This window comes from Lithobates pipiens, unplaced genomic scaffold (assembly GCF_037356315.1).
Source record: "Lithobates pipiens isolate NorthernLeopardFrog02 unplaced genomic scaffold, aLitPip1_a1.2 Scaffold_3, whole genome shotgun sequence".
NCBI classification, from domain to species: Eukaryota; Metazoa; Chordata; class Amphibia; order Anura; family Ranidae; genus Lithobates; species Lithobates pipiens.
This window is the reverse complement of record NW_027507790.1, coordinates 152,303,896-152,322,426: the sequence shown is the minus strand read 5'-3', so window position 1 is coordinate 152,322,426 and position 18,531 is coordinate 152,303,896. Positions and strand designations below refer to the sequence as shown.

General features: G+C 42.1%; 1 long non-coding RNA gene across 1 annotated transcript in view; it reads left to right on the top strand.

Annotated features, from left to right (window-relative positions):
- Window positions 1-1,043: 1,043 nt before the first annotated feature.
- The window catches only part of LOC143940003 (uncharacterized), a 102,929-nt gene continuing 85,441 nt past the window's right edge, over window positions 1,044-18,531 (top strand). Inside the window, exon 1 of the long non-coding RNA XR_013263794.1 lies at window positions 1,044-1,314. This is a non-coding gene — a long non-coding RNA (uncharacterized LOC143940003). The remainder of the gene's footprint in view (window positions 1,315-18,531) is intronic.

The window sequence follows — 18,531 nt, the reverse complement described above, 5'->3', positions numbered from 1 at the left end:
ACTGCCTTCCACTGCTTTCTGGTAGGGTCCAGATTTTGGCAGTGGAAGAGGCAGACCCTCACTTGCATATTCACACAGCCTCAGCCAATGGCAGTGAGAATGGTCAGGAGGGGGCTGATGGGTGTATAAATAGGCTAGGGCCTGAAACAGCAGTGTCCTTGTCCTGTAGAAGAAACCCAGCCTAGGGCTGTGACCATCTGGGACTGATAGCTGCAATTTAGAAGAGGCAACCTAGGTCCCAGTTCCAACTAGAGCTAGGGGACCCTCGTCCATTGTTCCAAAGAGCAGACACAGAAAGTCCACAGGGAATCTGACCTGGATGCACTCAGGACTAAGGCTGGCTGGAACTGCTAGCAAGCATTCAAGTATCTAGGGCATAGTGAATAAAAGCCTGAAAGATCCCAGAGACTGTCCTTTCTAACTTTTGGGAGAGCGCATTCCAGTTTTCTGGCTCAGGTTTTACCTTCGCAATGGGGTCCCCTGACCTGAAGTTCACTAGTCACTAACTTCAAGGGAGTGGCTGCACTCTGAATAGGCAGTACAATTAGAGGTGTCCTCCATTATCATTTCATGCTAAGTTTGGAGTATCCAAAGTTAATTCAGCCTTAAACTGCAAAAAACACAGCCACAGTGTGTTGATGCTAGGTGTATTCACAGCCAATGGTGAGATGGCATATCATCTTATTTCAATGCGTTTCCCAGATAGTGTTACTCCACTTCATCAGGTAAAGATGGTGACATATTTGCAGCGCACCAGTTCCGTATCGATGCTATTCCCTTGGGTGATTATAGAAGCCTATACAGAAGTTAGTAAACACTACTATAGCGCCAGAAATTTGTTTTGTTTTTTTCATTTTGTTCTTATTATACAATTATGCTACTAAAAAAAATACTGTTTTCCCTTTAAACATTAATAAGCATTCATAGTAAGCATGAATTAAGTTTATTATTAACTTATAAATGAGTCTGGCTCTTGGATGCCCTACGTGAATGACAGATTCTTTTGGAAGCTGAAGCCAGTATAAAAACTGTGACCACAGAGGCAATATAAAATAAGAACAGATGATTAAAACCCAGCCTGGAGATATTCTAGTGAGCAGCAGCAGCCGGGGACAGCACCACACATTTGCTCTGAAACAACAGCATATTTGTGCAGTTTTCTCCAGAGCTCTATGCCATATCCATGACTCCTGTGTGCATCTTCAGCCCTTCAAGTGGCCACAGCCAGCGAACTTGAGAGAAGATTGGGTGAAGATGGAAGCCTTTACAGTGGTGACAATGGGCCATGGTTTCAACATTTACTACGGTTTTAAAGTAAGAAAAATGTTTTTAAATCTGTTTTTTTTTACATATCTATATATATATATATATATATATATATCTACAGTATATATTGAGAATACATGAATCGGAGCTGTACAGTTTGTAGCTGTATACCTGTATGCCTTTATAGATATATGAGTACATTTGTTGATTGAATATATCATGTAAAAGTAGTGGGCTAGTCATGAGTCTTCCATTTATAATAATACAAGAGGTGCCAAATATAGTCAACATATTTCCCAGGTGATTGCTGCATGAGCTGAAGGGTCTGAAGGTCATAGGCAAAGTTACACTGAGATGTGCATCTGTGTGTAAAATCCCCTGACTTAAGTAGTCCGTCATGCAAATCCTGGGTGATGTAGCTTGAAAGGTGATTTCTATGAAATACAAATTTCATTAAGGCTCTTGGAAGCTATCATGTTACACTTCTAAAGTATTGGTCAGCACACTTAGAAGCAATCTGTTTTGACCTCTCTTCCTCTTGAAGCAAAAACAGGTGGACTTTCACTGTGAGCATATAAACATATGACCTACATGTTTGAGTTTCATTTCACATTACTCTTTCAGAATTAACACTAAATATAAAATATAAAAGTCTACATAGGCACTTTGTAACTTTGCTAAAGGGATTGTATAGTGGCTTTGTATATTTTACTTTCTGCATTAGTAGCAGGAATAAAAATATATTTAGTGTTCGCTACCCCAACATTTCATATTCCTTATATACGCCTGTTGTACCATGTACTTGTATGAGAAAGAATCCTGTTCTGTTTGCATTGCTTCCTTTGTGTGAAATCCCTGGTGTTCCTGCCACCACCTCTGCTTTCCTATTAAAAACTGACCCCACTAAGCAGGAGAACACACAATAGTCAGTTCTCTAGTTGTGCTGGAAACTCAGCCTGCTCTCTTCCAACACTGTAAAAAAATATTATGCTGGGTCTACTCACAAAAATTGAGGCCACTATTTGCATCAGCCGTTTAGGTCTAACTCATTAGACTCTTCATGTTTTCAACTTTATTGTTTTAAATAAAGCTAACTACATTTTTTTCAGTTTATAGACTGTAGTGTTTTAAGTTAGGAATACATACCTTAACTTGTCTGGAACTATAGTTTAAAGTAAAGCCAACTCAATTTCTCCAATTTATAGACTGTAAAGCCAACTACATTTTTCCAGTTTCTAGACCATAGGTTTAAGCAAAGCCTACTCAATTATTTCAGTTTATTGACCATAAGTTTAAGTTAGGAATACATACATTAACTTATTGATTTATTTCAGGTACAATTTACACAGTGCTTTACATATACATTCACACCAGTCCTTGCACTAAAGGAGCTTACAATCTAAGATCCCTAACTCACATTCATACATACACATACTAGGACCATTTAGACAGGAGCCAATTACTCTACCAGCATTTCTTTTGAGTGTGGGAGGAAACCCATGCAGGCACAGGGAAAACATGCAAACTCCATGCAGATAATGTAGTGATTGGGATTTGAACCAGCAACCCCTTTTCCGCAAGGTTAAAGTGCTAACCACTAAACCACTATACCACTACACCAGTATGCGAGTACACCACTTGCCCGGAACCAAAGTTTTAAGTGATATTAACTTATTTGTTTATTGTAATTTATCCAATTTTTTTTAAGTTGTTAAAACATATTGTCCATATGTATTTGATATATGTTTGAAGGTTTTTATTTAATTGTAGTGGCAGGCTCCTGAAGAGCAGGTGCTATGTTTTCAAAGTTAAAGCTTTACCCATACTTTGGTTTGGGCCTATTTGACTAAGTTTGGCTTTGGTGTCAGTCTGACTAGACTGTGAGATGTTCAGCCTGGCCACAGGGGGCACTGTCTCTGGTGGCAGGCGTGGAACTATGGTCTGGTTAGGCGTTTGAATTACTCCCTCTCGGAGTCAGGTCAGTGGGATTGGCCCTCCCGCTGTGCCCTCTGGGAGAGGGTATTTAACCACTTCAATACAGGGCACTTTCGCCCCCTTCCTTCCCAGCCCAATTTTCAGCTTTCATCGCTCTAGCGCTTTCAGTGACAATTGCGCAGTCATGCTACACTGTACCCAAATGAAATTTTTATCATTTTGTTCGCACAAATAGAGCTTTATTTTGGTGGTATTTATTCACGACTCAGTTTTTTATTTTTTGCGATATAAGCGCAAAAAAGCAGAAATTTTGAAAAAAAACAATATTTTCTTTTTTCTATTTTAAAAGAAATCCAATAAAATCTAATTTTGTCATAAATTTAAGCCAAAATGTATTCTGCTACATGTTTTTGGTAAAAAAAATTCTGTTAAGTGTATAATAATTGGTTTGTGTGATCACGGACATATGTACGCAAATGATCATGTACATATGTGTGCAGGTGATCACGTATATACGTGTGCAGATAATCATTGGAACATGTGATTTTAGTGGGACATATGTGAGGGACATGTTTTTATTATTAGGGACATGTGTTTTTATTATTTGGGGACATGTATGTTTTGGGGACATGTATGTTTTGGGGACATATGTGGGGACTGTGTTTATACTGTGTGGTGTGCGTTGTGTATTACACTAGACTGGTGATCGGTGAGTAAAAAGCTGTAAAAAACAGCTCATACTCACTGATCATCAGCCGGCTGCAGCGATCTGCTCTCCTCTCCTCAGCCATGACTTCTGTGTGAGGAGAGGAGGAGCCGATTGCCTAGCAACCGGCTGTTTGTTTACATCACATGACGGCCGTGATTGGACACGGCCGTCATGTGATCAGGAGGACCAATCAGAGAGCCCTCCTGCCGATCTGAGATGCGCCGTGTCCGAGTGACACGGGCGCATCGGGATCGCGCCTCTGCGCGGGCACGCGCGCGCGCGATCCAGCTCCTTCTGATGGACGTTCCTGAACGTCCTATCAGAAGTAGATGGCTCCCCGTATATGTGCATTGGCCGGGTGGGAAGTGGTTAAGACACGGACGTCACGTGGTTCTGGGTTTCGGTTCAGTATGCTGTGCTGAGTATATGGTCCTGGTCCTCCTGATCAGCCCCCGGGAAGGCTATGACCTGGGGTGCGGTTCCACCTGATTTTGGTGCCTCGGGGCTGGCTAGCCCAAGGCAAAGGAACTAAGGAAGGATTCCGAGGTGGATGGGTGCTGTCCCCGGTCCGAGAGAGACCCAGTGTACTTCGAGCATTCCAGGGGAGGACTCTTTAGAAGAGCACTACGTGTGAGGTTGGTTTTCTTAACAAGAGCCTGGAAGGGCTGAAGTAGTAGAATCCGGTCTTGGGGGATATCGCCAAGTGGGCTGAAAGATCCAGGTATCCAACAAGTGTTCTACAGCTTAGTTTCCCTACGTGTTCTGCAACAACGTCAGTGATAAAGACTTTGTTCCTAAGTAAGCACCTTGTTGACTGCTAGGCCTTGTGAGAGAGGGACTGTCCAACCTGAGGGTTCATCCAGCTGCAAATGGCTATTCTCTGGATGCAGTCAAAGTAAGCAAGTTCCTTAACGTTTATAGACTTTGACATTGAGAGTTCCTGAACTTTCCTTTCCAACTATCTGATCCCAAGTTAAAAGACTGTTCAGCAGTTGACATTTGCAAATAAAATCCATTCAACTGGATCTATTGTCTGTCTCAAGTTGCTGGGCCATCTACCACGGAAAAACCCCTAGACGTGTCCTAGAACAAAAGGTAACGGTAAGCCCAAAAATAACCAGCAGCTCCTTTGGGGGTTAGTGCTACATAATATTAAAACAATAATATGTTTTTAAAAAAAATGAATAGTCTCATGAAACAGGCTTTCAAAACAAATTAACATTTATTATTTATAATAAAGAAGACTAGCGATAACCGGCAAATCCTGTTTAAACTGTGATCAGCTGTAACTGGACACAGCTGGTCACATGGTAAAGAGCCGTTCTGATTGGCACTTTACCCCGATTTGTGAACAGCTGTGTTCAAAGGACACAGCTATAGCGTAGGTGGGAGGGTGGTGGTTAAAGTGTGGATGGAAGGTGGTTAAAGTGGTTGTAAAGCTCAGACATGAAATATGAACAAAGCATATCCCAAAGCATTTCCCTCTATAGTGTGATTGTGTCTCAATTAAGAGCACTAAGTGTCATTTCTGTCTGTTGCTTTGTTCCTCTGCTATCAGTCACTTCTGACAAGTTTGCCTGACACCAAGAGAAAAAAGGTGACTGGGAGGGATCTCCAGCACACAGCCTGTGATTGACAGCCTCAGCTCTGTACCAAAACTAAATTTTTATGTTTTTTATCATTTTCTTCTCACAAATAGAGCTTTCATTTGGTGATATTTCATCACCAGCACTGATGAGGAGGCACTGATAGTCATTACTGATGGCCACTGATTGGCATCTGTGAAGGGCACCAACATGCGTTACTGATGGGCACAGATTGGCATTTTGATGGGCACTGATTGACACTTTAATGGGCACTGATTGGCATTTTGGTGGGCACTAATTGGCATTTGCTGGGCACTAATTGGCATTTTGGCTGGCACCTCTGATGGGGGCTGCGCTGATTATTAGGGGGCTTCTAGATACCAGTATTTCTCCTTCTGCACCCCCTCACATTCACCAGTCCAGGGGTGTGGGGATGAGGTGCTTGTCTTTAGCAATGTGGGGATAAAGTGCTTTGCCAGGAGGTGGCCCATGTTTAGGACATGTAGCCTGGTATGGTTCGGGGTGGGGGAGAGGGGGGAACTGAATGCTCACTGCCTCTCCTTTTCCTGGTTAATAAGGCTGCATGCCTATATAAGGTCTGGTATTGATTTTGGAGGGATCCCACATTACCCATGGCAAAAGTAAGCTGGTGTGGTTTGTGATCCCCTCTTGATGGACTCAAATACTGTAAACTAAAAACTCACAGGCCAGCAGCTGAATGTCAACAAACCAACTGGCTAGCCTCATTGACCAACAATTTTCTTCTGGCCATTCGTTCATATGAAGAAGGCCAGAGATCGGAACTGTCATTTAGCTTTTGTTTTACTTTACTTTCGCTTGAAATACATCCTACAGGTGCAGGTTGAAGGTACTGTATTTCTCAATCAAATTATTTTAAGGATTTTGGTATTTTTAAATGGCCATTAAAACCTTATTAAAACACACACTTTATTTTTTTCCATTGGTTCATGTTCTCTGTGTCCTTTTCTAGCTGTCTATGTCTTTGTTTTACAAGAGGCTAGCATATTTGACTTGAAAATGGCTAGAAAAAATACAAGATTATGCTTCCATATGGTCAGGGTTTGTATTTTTTTATTTTTCAAATGTTCAGAAAAAATCGACTTACACCATTCTCTGTTTGCTCATCACTTGCAGTTATGCTTTTGCCCTGTGAGCATTTTTCATTTAAGGCAAGCAAAACTCATCAAAAGCATGTTGACATACATTAATGTTTGCAGTCACATGTATTTAATGTGCATTGCAATGCAATTTGTAATGAATTGAGTCTTCAGCTGTCTTGCAAAGGTTATAATATGGCTCCTGTTATTTTTCTGTAACCTTGAGAAGGAAAGTGCTGTCCCCTGGTGAGCCTCTCTTAGTTGTGAACTGTTAAATTTTTCCATTTCAATTAAAAAAAGTCACTGAAAAATGCATTGGTGTGAATAAGAGCGTAAAGCCCGAATACAGCCAAAGGCAGTATTCGACAAGCCAGAGTGGGAGAGAGATAAGATCGCTGTTCAGTTCTTATTGTGGTGTCTCTATTGGGGAAATTTCCTTCTTCTTCCTGTTATAACAAGAAGGGATAGTAAATCACTCCAGTGGGGACAAAGACTTAAAAAAAAAAAAAAAAAAAACTTTTCCTTATCTGTCATAGGGACAGGTAGTAAGCTTAAATCTCTCCAACAGGATAAAGGCAGCAATAAAATATTGACAGAAGTATTTACTCTTCTCAAGTCGAATAATATTAATGGCTGTAGTCGCACTTTTAACCCATTTTACTATGTATATCTTTGGATTAAATTATATTTTTAAATATATGTGTGGAGTGCCATTATACAAGAGCACCGTAACAGTAAAAAAAAAAAAAAAAAAAAAAGGGAGAATAGTGTCAGACCTTTAAACCTGAACTGAAGTTTACCCAGGAAAATCAGGGACAGTTGGCAACTATACATAAACTATAGAATGCACCTTCTCTACGCACTGTTTAAGTAAATGTACTCCATTATACCTGTTAGTGCACTCAATTACCTTTATATGTTGTATTTAAAGCATGATGTAGACATGTACATGTACCCGTAGAATGAAATAATCAATAACTGCTATCTAAAATGAATTGCTTTCACAAGCTCAGACATATAATTTATCTTTTCCTCAAAGAAACGATCTCTATCAGATTGATTTATGCAGCAGCCAATCATGTTTGAGCAAACAACAGTTTAAGTATGCATCTTTAAGCCATGATAAGCCATGACTAACCATTTATTTATACTGCCAGATAATAAAAAAAAACACTTCACTGTGAAAGTGCTTTAAATTTTTTAACACAACTAAAAAGATGTAGATGATCAGTGATCAGTGCGAAATATTGTAATTAGGGAGGAGATATGGATTGGTCGCCGCGAAGGGACTGTAGAAGATTCAACAGGTTTGAAATTAATTATCCCAGTGAAATAATGCAGACATTTACCAGCATTTTTGTAAACATATTGCACTGCCTGGCCTTTGAACTTACATCAGCTGGCTTAAAATGGCCAATAAAGGGGCTTTAGGATAAACCAGGGCCTTCACTATAAAAGGGTGAGGTCGCAATAGCCATAATGACAATGTGCTTTATGTGTGATAAGGAAAGCATAGGAAGTGCTTAGGGAGAGATTAGTGTAGGGCTATTGGTCTGTTAAAGTTGTTAAAGTTGATGTAAACCCCACTGAATGCCAGAAGCAACATGCTATGTATCATGTAGGAAGCAAAATGCTATGTATCTTGGAGGTGGGATTTATCTTTTTCTTTCATTTGTTACATCTCATTGCTGCTGATATCCTGCAGCCTTTACAGCCTGTCTGTACATGCACTTCAGTGATAACAGGCTGCAATTGCTTTCTTTTTTTTCCAATGCCTTGTTTTAAACGACACAACAGAGGCACATGAGTGTGACCTGAACCTAAGCTGTATGCAGTTCACAGTGAATTAAATGGCCATATTTGCCAGTTTGCCTTCCTGCCTGCCTGACCCCTGGCTACTGCAGCAAGAATTCATTAATCTAGTGGAGTTCTTACTACTTTGACTAAATGAGAGCTTTTAGCTGCTTGCAAACTTGTTTTAAGTTCCAAGATAGCAGGCTTTCCAGGTGATGTCATGACCATATTTGGTCAGTGATGTCAGCCAGAATCTCTGTCCGGTTTGGCATTCAGCAGCCATCCATGGAATATCATTTGGGATGGCAGCAGTGCCTTGAGAGGATCATCACTGTGCAGGTTATCGTGTTTGCATTGGCGAATTATGAGAGCATCACACATCGTGACTGATGGATCTACATCTCTGAATAAAGTGATTAGCATTGAATTTACTTTGTGGGACACTTTTTTTGTTTTATTTAGTTTTTTTTTTTTAATTAAAAGACATTTCTCTGGTGTGGGTGTTGTCATTCACTATTTGCATTTTGGTAGCGGATCTATACTATGTACCCCGTAGTCATCATTTAGGGTGTAGGGCTGGATACTTGGTGCCGGCTAATTTTAAAGGGGGCTTTAAAATTCTGACAAGTCCTCCCGTAGACCCTCACACTCATTGGGTCAGATATGTGAAGATTAAATCTTTGTTCCCATTAGGGGAATGTCCTGACAAAGTACCCTTCCAATGCTGAAGGCAGTTGATCTGGCAAGTTTGAGGGAGGCATCTCACAGCTCCTCTCTTTCCTGGCCAGTTGGGCTTCATGCCTAGATGAAGGTCTGGTATGGATTTATGGGGTGACCCCATGCTGTTTATTTTGTTTATTTTTATTTTTTCATGGGGTCCTCAAAATCCATTTAGGTCAAATTCCCTTGGGAAAAAATGCTTGCTGGTCAGTGGGAGAAGTAATGCCCTAAAGTTGGTGTACGAAAGCATAGAAATATACCCCCTAACACTATTCCACAATGGCCAACCTTTCTTTGCCGCCCCCAATGGAGGCACAGGTGTCTGTGTAGGTGGATAGTGTGGGTGTTCACCTCTTTTCCTCTCATCAGCTCCTTCACTGCTTATTCTGCTACAGTACCAGACCAGGACCTTCTCACTAAAGAGGTACTGTTTCTCCTACCTCAATCCCTTTCCTCCGCTTATTTGGCAGCACTGACTTTTTCATATGCAAATCACACTGCAACTGGCCTTATATATGAGTTGTGGGCGTAATGTAACAGGGCAGATATGTCTACAGCAACAACCTCAGTGGGAGGGTATTCTGCATCATCTTCAAGATGATGCAGGAACAAAACATCTGTGCATGGGACCGTGGAATAAATTTGAAAATGAGGACAGTTCCTGAGCAATCCAAGACTGTGGGCAAAAATGTATTAGGCCATACAGTGTATGCTCTAAGAAGAACACTAAGAGTAGATATGTATAGGAAAAGTACTAATGCGCTACACCCGCCTACTATCTCAAATCAGTGAAAAAAAGATAGAAAATATATATAAAAAATATATAAATGAAAGGAAGCAGCCAGCACAAAATGTTGATCTCAACACCAAAAATAAAATCGAATAAAATGAGTGAATAAATGCGGCGCTACCTAGAAAGTGAAAAAGTAAAATACTATAAAATATTATGAATAGTAAAAATGAAATCTAGCTCATAGATGAAACCATAATATAGTATATGAAAGTGCTTTGAGTGCTTTAAAGGTGCATAGATAATACAAATAAATATAAATCCAAATACGTGTGTGTATATAAATGCAAAAAAATTCAAACTCGTGTATAAGTGCATAAACAATAATAGTACATTACAAATAGTCACTCAAGTGCAAGAGTGCATACTGACAAAAATAAATGTCCACTGGAACCATGCATAAATAATATCAAAGTCCATGCAAAAAAATATAAAAGTGATAATCTATTGGTGATAGTCCACTGCAAACTTCTGTGCAAACTTCAGTGCCCAGTGCGTGCACCAACTATTTTCCCCAGCCTCTCACCTCCAGTAATTGGCAAAAGAGCGTTTAGGATATATTCAGGTATACGTAGAATCCTTCACGATCCAGCCCCAATGGAGTACCGCTGTTTATATCGCTATATACCACTATGTATATATATTCAATTTTCTCCCCTTTTCTTCAAACACATCCGGTTGCCATTAGTAATATGCATAGAAGAAAACAAAGGGACTCCCATGTGTAGAAACGTATAACCAGCTTTTTAATAATGATATCCACACTTACATTAAAAATAGTGACAGCAATCCCGTAGCAGACTCGAACTTCCGGTCTCGGCCGCGACCGGAAGTAATTTGCGCTCCACCTAGCTCCTTCCCTGACGCGTTGCGTCACACCTCGTGACTTTTTCAAAGTCACGAGGTGTGACGCAACGCGTCAGGGAAGGAGCTAGGTGGAGCGCAAATTACTTCCGGTCGCGGCCGAGACCGGAAGTTCGAGTCTGCTACGGGATTGCTGTCACTATTTTTAATGTAAGTGTGGATATCATTATTAAAAAGCTGGTTATACGTTTCTACACATGGGAGTCCCTTTGTTTTCTTCTATGCATATTACTAATGGCAACCGGATGTGTTTGAAGAAAAGGGGAGAAAATTGAATATATATACATAGTGGTATATAGCGATATAAACAGCGGTACTCCATTGGGGCTGGATCGTGAAGGATTCTACGTATACCTGAATATATCCTAAACGCTCTTTTGCCAATTACTGGAGGTGAGAGGCTGGGGAAAATAGTTGGTGCACGCACTGGGCACTGAAGTTTGCACAGAAGTTTGCAGTGGACTATCACCAATAGATTATCACTTTTATATTTTTTTGCATGGACTTTGATATTATTTATGCATGGTTCCAGTGGACATTTATTTTTGTCAGTATGCACTCTTGCACTTGAGTGACTATTTGTAATGTACTATTATTGTTTATGCACTTATACACGAGTTTGAATTTTTTTGCATTTATATACACACACGTATTTGGATTTATATTTATTTGTATTATCTATGCACCTTTAAAGCACTCAAAGCACTTTCATATACTATATTATGGTTTCATCTATGAGCTAGATTTCATTTTTACTATTCATAATATTTTATAGTATTTTACTTTTTCACTTTCTAGGTAGCGCCGCATTTATTCACTCATTTTATTCAAGAGTAGATATGTGTAACTAATCCCTGCCCTATCCCAGCTGATCATTTTAGTCGCCTCTAAAAAAGGGGCTAAAATGGTGCAGGCAACCTAGCTCCCCAGAACCTCTCCTCATATCATGTACATAGAAAGAGAAAGAATGTAGAAAGGAGAGAAGAAGCAGAGGGAGGAGAAGGTGGAGATCAAGGTGGAGAAGGGGAAGCAGAAAATAGGATTTTTATAACAGCTTACCTGTAAAAATCCTTTTATTGGAGTACATCACGGAGCACAGAGCCATAGTAGTTACTATGTGGGTTATATGCCACCTTTAGGTGATGGACACTGGCACACCCTAAGACAGGAAGTCCACTCCCTATATAATCCCTCCCACTACTGGAAGTATCTCAGTTTTTGTTGCAAAGCAATATACGTGTATTAAAAGAGGGGAGGGACCTCTGTGTCCCGTTATGTACGAGAAAAGGATTTTACAGGTAAGCTGTTATAAAAATCCTATGTTCTTTATCAAACATCACGGGACACAGAGCCATGGTAGTTACTATGTGTGATATCCCAGAGCAATGCCAACTGAGGGGAGGAAGACACAACAAAAGTAGGACACCATGAGACCAGAGGACTTATACTGCTGCCTGCAGCACACTGCACCCAAAGGCGATATCCTCATGCCTTTTTACATCCACCTGATAGACTCTAGTAAATGTATGGACAGAAGACCAAGTTGCGGCCTTGCAGATTTGTGCCATGGAATATTGGTGGTGCACTGCCCACAAAGTACTAACAGCCCTAGTGGAGTGCTCTTTCATTTGAGAGGGTGGAATCCTCCTCTTCAAACCATAAGCTCGAAACAATTATTTGCCAAATGCATTTAGAAATAGTAGATTTCGATGCTGCCTGACGTTTTTAGGACCTTCAGGCAACGCAAACAAAACATCAGTTTTTCGAATCTGAGCAGTTGCCTTCAAGTAGACTTTGACTGCTCTCACCACATCAAGAGAATGTAATGACTTCTCTTCCGTAGAACAGGGTTCTGGAAAAAATTAAGGTAGAACAATATCCTGGTTTAATTAAATGCCTGACACTATCTTTGGTAGAAAGTTAGGAAGAGGATGCAACATTACCTTATCCTTGTGAATAATTAAATATGGCCCTTTACAAGAAAGAGCAGCCAAATCTGGTACCCTTCTTGCAGAAGATATAACTACCAGAATAAATAGTTTCCTTGTCAAAAGGACCAAGGGAATATGCTGTATCGGCTCAAAAGGCTGTTTCTGCAATGCCCACAGAACTAAATATAATTCCTAAGGGTTCAGGGATGACCTAACTGGAGGATTAAGTTGTGTAACCCCCTGAATAAAGCTACAAACCAATGAATGCGAAGCAAGTGGTCATTGAAATAATACCGAGACCTGGCCTTTGATAGTACTCAAAGCCAGCTTCCTTTCTAACCCCATCTGCAGAAAGTCAAGGATTCTACCTATGACATACCTCCTGGGGTGCCAACTCCTGGATTCACAACAGGAAAAATATGCCTTCCAGACTCTATAATATATGATTCTAGAGGCCGGCTTCCGTGCATTAATCAAGGTAGATACCACTGAACATGGCAGCCCACACCTCTTCAGAATGTGTGTCTCAATAGCCAACCATTAAATTTAGCATTTGTAAGGTGGGATGGAATACCAGACCTTGTGAGAGAAGGTCTGGATGTGGTGGTAGGGTGCATGGGTCCCCTACCGGCATCCTTATGATCTCTGCATACCAAGATCTTCTGGGCCACACCAGGGCCACAAGAATCACCGACTTCCCTTCCTGCTTGATCTAGTAAAGAAGTTGTGGAAGCAGCAGGATAGGAGGGAATGCATACATCAGTGAAAACTGATTCCACGGGAACACCAAGGCATCTGTTCCGCATGCTAGTGGATTCTTTGTACTTGATACAAAGTTGTCAATCTTCTTGTTGAACCTGGGAGCAAACAGATCTACATCTGGGATCCCCCATCTTTGGCAAATTGCGAGGAAAATATCGGGGTGAAGGGACTATTCTCTCTATTTTCTATTCCTGGAATGAAGACTGCTGATAGGCAAGGTACATTGTTTTCTACCCAAGTTAGGATATGATTCACCTCTCTCTGGGCCGCACGACTTCTCATGCCCCCTTGGTGATTGATATAGGTCACTGCTGTGGCATTGTCGGATTGGATCCTGACAGGATAACTCCGTAACCTGAATGTCCAGGCCCTCAGGGCTAAGAACGCTTCCCAAATCTCTAGAATGTTGATGGGCAAGGTCATTTCTGATCTGGACCATTTCCTTTGGATAGTTGCCTCTTCCAGGACTGCTCCCCAATCTGAAATACTGGCATCTGTTGTTACCACCTTCCAGGTAACTAGTAGGAACGATTTTCCCTTCTGCAGATTCTTGGTTATCAACCACCAACTGAGGCTCTGGCACACCCTTGAAGACAGACACATTGGGAAATCTAGAGCTCAGACCTTCTTTTTCCAAACTGATAGGATACTGTTTTGCAGCAGCCTCGAATGAAACTGAGCATAAGGAACGGCCTTGAATGAAGCCACCATCTTTCCCAACAATCTTATGCAAAGCCGAATAGAAGGATTCTTTTTTGCCTTGACCACCTTAATCAATTCCTTTATGGCGCTGATCTTCGCTTGAGGCAAGAATACCTTTTTCTGGGCTGTATCATTGATCAGATCTAAGTATTCTAATCTCTTTGATGATACTACCGACTGGTTTATCAAGATCAGATTGTCTAAGTAAGCTATAATTGTTATCACCTGGCCCCTTGATCTGGCTAGAGGAGGGGCCAGGACCTTTGTAAACACTCGAGGCGCAGTAGCTAGACAGAAAGGCAGAGCTACAAACTGAAAAATAAAATGTTCTACCTCGAAACTTAGATATTTCTGGTGAGCGGGAAAAGTAGGAACATGGAGATATGCATTGTTGATGTGGATTGACGCCAGAAGTTCTCCACCCTGTAGGATGGAGACCATTGATGCGAAAAGAACTAATATTAAGAAACCGGTTTAGATCTTTGAGATCTAGAATGGGTCTGACATTGCCATTTGGTTTTGGTACTGTGAAAAGTTTTGAACAAAACCCCAACTTCAATGGGGACCACCAAAATCACCTTTTGAGACAAAATATGGTCCAATGCTTGAAAGAGAGACTTCTTTTTCTCTGGATCCTTGGGAAAGTTTGATCTGAGAAAACGAAACGGGGATGCTAGTTTGTACCCTAGAGATATTGAGGAAGCCACCCAACTGTCTCGACACTCTTCCTGCCAGACCCTTGAGAACTGCAGAAGTCTTCCCCCCACTCGAACGAGCGGGGGCGCCCCTTCATAAGGAGGCTTTAGAATTTTGTTTTGTAGGTCTCCTCCCCCAGGACTTCTTTTGTCCCTGGGGTTGACTCTGTTTGAGGGTCCTGGGAAATGGAAGGGGACCTGTCACATTTTTTCCCACTCTGGGAGGATACGAGTAAAGCCGCTAACCTTCCTTCCAAACCTATCATGGCTGAGGATAAAACTTCTTCAGTAATATAGATAGGGGCTGCAGTGTTGGAAACAGTTGTAAAATGTGATGCCTCTGATCTCTCACTCTAACCAGCCACCCCAGAACTCTCAGGAGAGGATGCACTATAGAGATGAGTTCTGGGCCCTTTCTTGGGGTGTATCTACCTCCTCTTCTGACCATAGCCCGATGCACAAATGCAGAAGAATTTGCACCCACTACTTTAGAAAATAGTCCAGCAACTGCCACTGCCACTGCTATTAATGCTCAGCCTGATGCTTCAGTAAATGTGTCAAGGGAATGCCTGTGTCACCACTTACATGCCCCCTTCTGCTCTTGTGTCCCTCCTTTAGTTGCAATCTGACAAATGGAGCCTTTATATAATGTACTCCTGCTCTGAACGTTGCCACGTGCTAACGCCATGCCAAGCCACACCCCCTCCGTCCTCCCACTGTGCCCCCCTCTTTTAAAAAAAAGAGCATTTTCCCACGCGGGCTTCTGATCTGACCAGGATCAACGTGCATAGGGGGGTGGAGGCGATGAGGATATGAGAAGTCAGACCGCTGTACAGAGGCAGTGGATGAACGGATCAGCATCACCCGATCATTCTGGGCTCCCCCTACTTTCCTGTGGGAGAGGGGAAGAGCTTCTGCCCAGGTCGGGGATGTTTTTAGAAAAAAATCCCCCCCAACATCTTACCGGAGGCCTGGGACTACTTCACCGGAGGGAGTCTGCAGCTTCTGCGGATACAGAGTGATCTATGGAAAGCATGACAAGGTACGTCCTCTATACAGCCCCCAGTGGTGATTTTAGGCATGACAACATTTAATTTTTAAAGGAGACAGTCCATAAGAAAATTTTTAATTCCTTAGGAATCTCCACTTACCTTTTCCGCCACATGGATTCTGTGGTAAAACCAACAGACCCAATCTTCACCCCTCACATTGTGCTCTGTCAGAAAGCCTTCAGGGACCAGGGCGCCTTTGTATCAGGGGATCCACACCCCTGGACCCGTAAAGCCCCCTCCAGGAAAACGTTATGGCTGAAAAAACCAAAGCACTGGATCCCAGGGTCCAGCTCTCTAAAAAGAGAAGCGTTAGGGACTAAACCTCGTTTCTTCCACCACGAGACCTGGGTACCATTCAATTCGGCCTAAAAAGACACTTTGAATGGATCCGGTTGCATAGCTTGCCCCAACATGGAATATTCCAGTGGAGCTCAGTATAGCACATCTTTACTCGTGAGCAACACCTAAGACACTGGCGAAAAAAACTGATGAACTCCCAGTAGTGGGAGGGGTTATATAGGGCGTGTACTTTCTGTCTTAGGGTCTGCCAGTGTCCATCACCTAAAGGTGGCCTATAACCCACATAGTAACTACAATGGCCCTGTGTCCCATGATGTACGATAAAGAAAAGAGGAAAGAGAAGTAGAAGAAGGTGGTGGAGGAGGAGGAGGTGAAAGAGGTCACAACAGAAATGCTTAGCACCTACTAACTTTATGTGGCAGCACCTCTGCCTATCCTTTTAGGCTTGCCTGTAATTTTTATTAATTTTTTTTTATTCTTTTATTAGGGTCCTCACTTGGAAATATTCAGACAACCTATAGCCTTAGGATTCTACATTTAACTTTTACTGTAGTCTGTGCTTCCTTCAGCTGTCAAACCCCTCTCCCCCATTTGCTACTTCCTGCTTGTATCTGGCCTCTTTTGTGTGCAACCCAAGCACCACATCAATACAATCAATAAAAATTCTGAAAAAATATATGTAGCACCATCTACCTTAGGTAGGTAAGTGCTAGAGTAGTGGTTTTGTTTTGTACTACCAGCACAGGTAAATGTGAGCAGGCCTATGCTGTGAACTAGGCCTCTTTGTTTTTGATCTGGGGACAGGGGAGTGGTTTAGTGTAGCAGCAGGTGACTGGCATGTGCTTCAGCTCTTGGGCGCCTCCTCTGGTTTTCAGAAGGTTCTGGAAAAGAGGCAGGGCAGAGAGCTGGAGTGACATGGGGAGAGGGAGCCCTGACCAATCCCCAACTAGGATTGGCAGGGGACAGGCCTCCTATATATACCCATGATCAGTCTGCTGTTGGATGAGTTGTTGGGGGAAGAACTGGATGATGGAGTGTTAGGCTGTTATTAGGCTGTCATGATGTGAGGAAACAAACCCCCTTACTGGGGGGTGACCTTGGGCCTGGAGCTCGGGGGCTGAGAGGGAGCCTCTCTCTACACCGTCATTGAGAAGTGTCCTGGAACAGGAGCAGGAAGAGGACAGTTGGGAGCACTGCCAGAAAAGTCAATCAGGAGGGATCCATGCCAGGGTTGGTGAGTGAGAAGCACAGTGTGAAGCTCTGGGAGATACATGCCAGGATTTGGATGTGGAGCCAGAGGGAGAGACTGTGGTGTTGTTTTGGAGTCAAGTCGTTGCAGCCATAAGTGCAGGCAGGATTTGCATTGGATGTGCAGGGATCAGCAGTCCACTAAGTGTCAGTTAGCACATCTATTCTTCTCAACTAAAACAGTTGCTACCACAAAGGGGACTGCAGACCCCTGCCTGTAAAGGGCTACTAGAAAAATGTTAGGACTTAATTCAGAGTGAGGCCTAGCCATATGCTAACAGTGACAGGAACCTAGATTTGGACAGTGAAGTGAAGCATGTGATCTCAAGTAGTGTGCTGGAGGAGATATGCAGAGGAAGAGACTGTCAAATTTAGACTCAACCAACATTTATTTCATTGAGAAGTATTCATAATTTGGGCATCCCATGTCCCTTTCCCCATCCATGTTTAATCCCCTAATAAAAACAACAAAAGCAAGCAAGAGACTGTTCTTTGTCTGGAAAAAGTGTGCCTAAAATGGACGTCTCACCAGCAGGGTGAAATGTGTGGATGTTAGAACACGTAGTGTTCCCATGGGGGCACCACTACATTCATGGCAGGAAAGTTACACAGGATTGTATGGCTGGGGTTGCAGCACAAAGAATTTGGAGAAAGTGAAATTCCAGACTTGGTGGTCATTGTGTAGCTTTTATTTTTGCTGTCCTCTGGCAAAGGCCCCCTTCCAGATGGCTGGCTCTAGCCCCGCCCTCTCTCTCTCCACTTTTTTAATCTTTTTGCCATTGCCAGTTCTCCACCTGAGAACAAAATGAGGGATATGCATGGATCTACATGCAATAAGGCAAAAAGAGAGTGCTTAAACAATTCCATCTTTTCCAGGCATGGCTGGTTTAAAGGAAACGATAGATAGATAGATAGATAGATAGATAGATAGATAGATAGATAGATAGATAGATAGATACATACATACATATTATAGAGAAGGGTCAAGAAGAGATAAAGAACAAATGTTTAGGGTAGACCTAACACCCTTTTTGTATTTTGCATTTTAAAGGGGAAGAT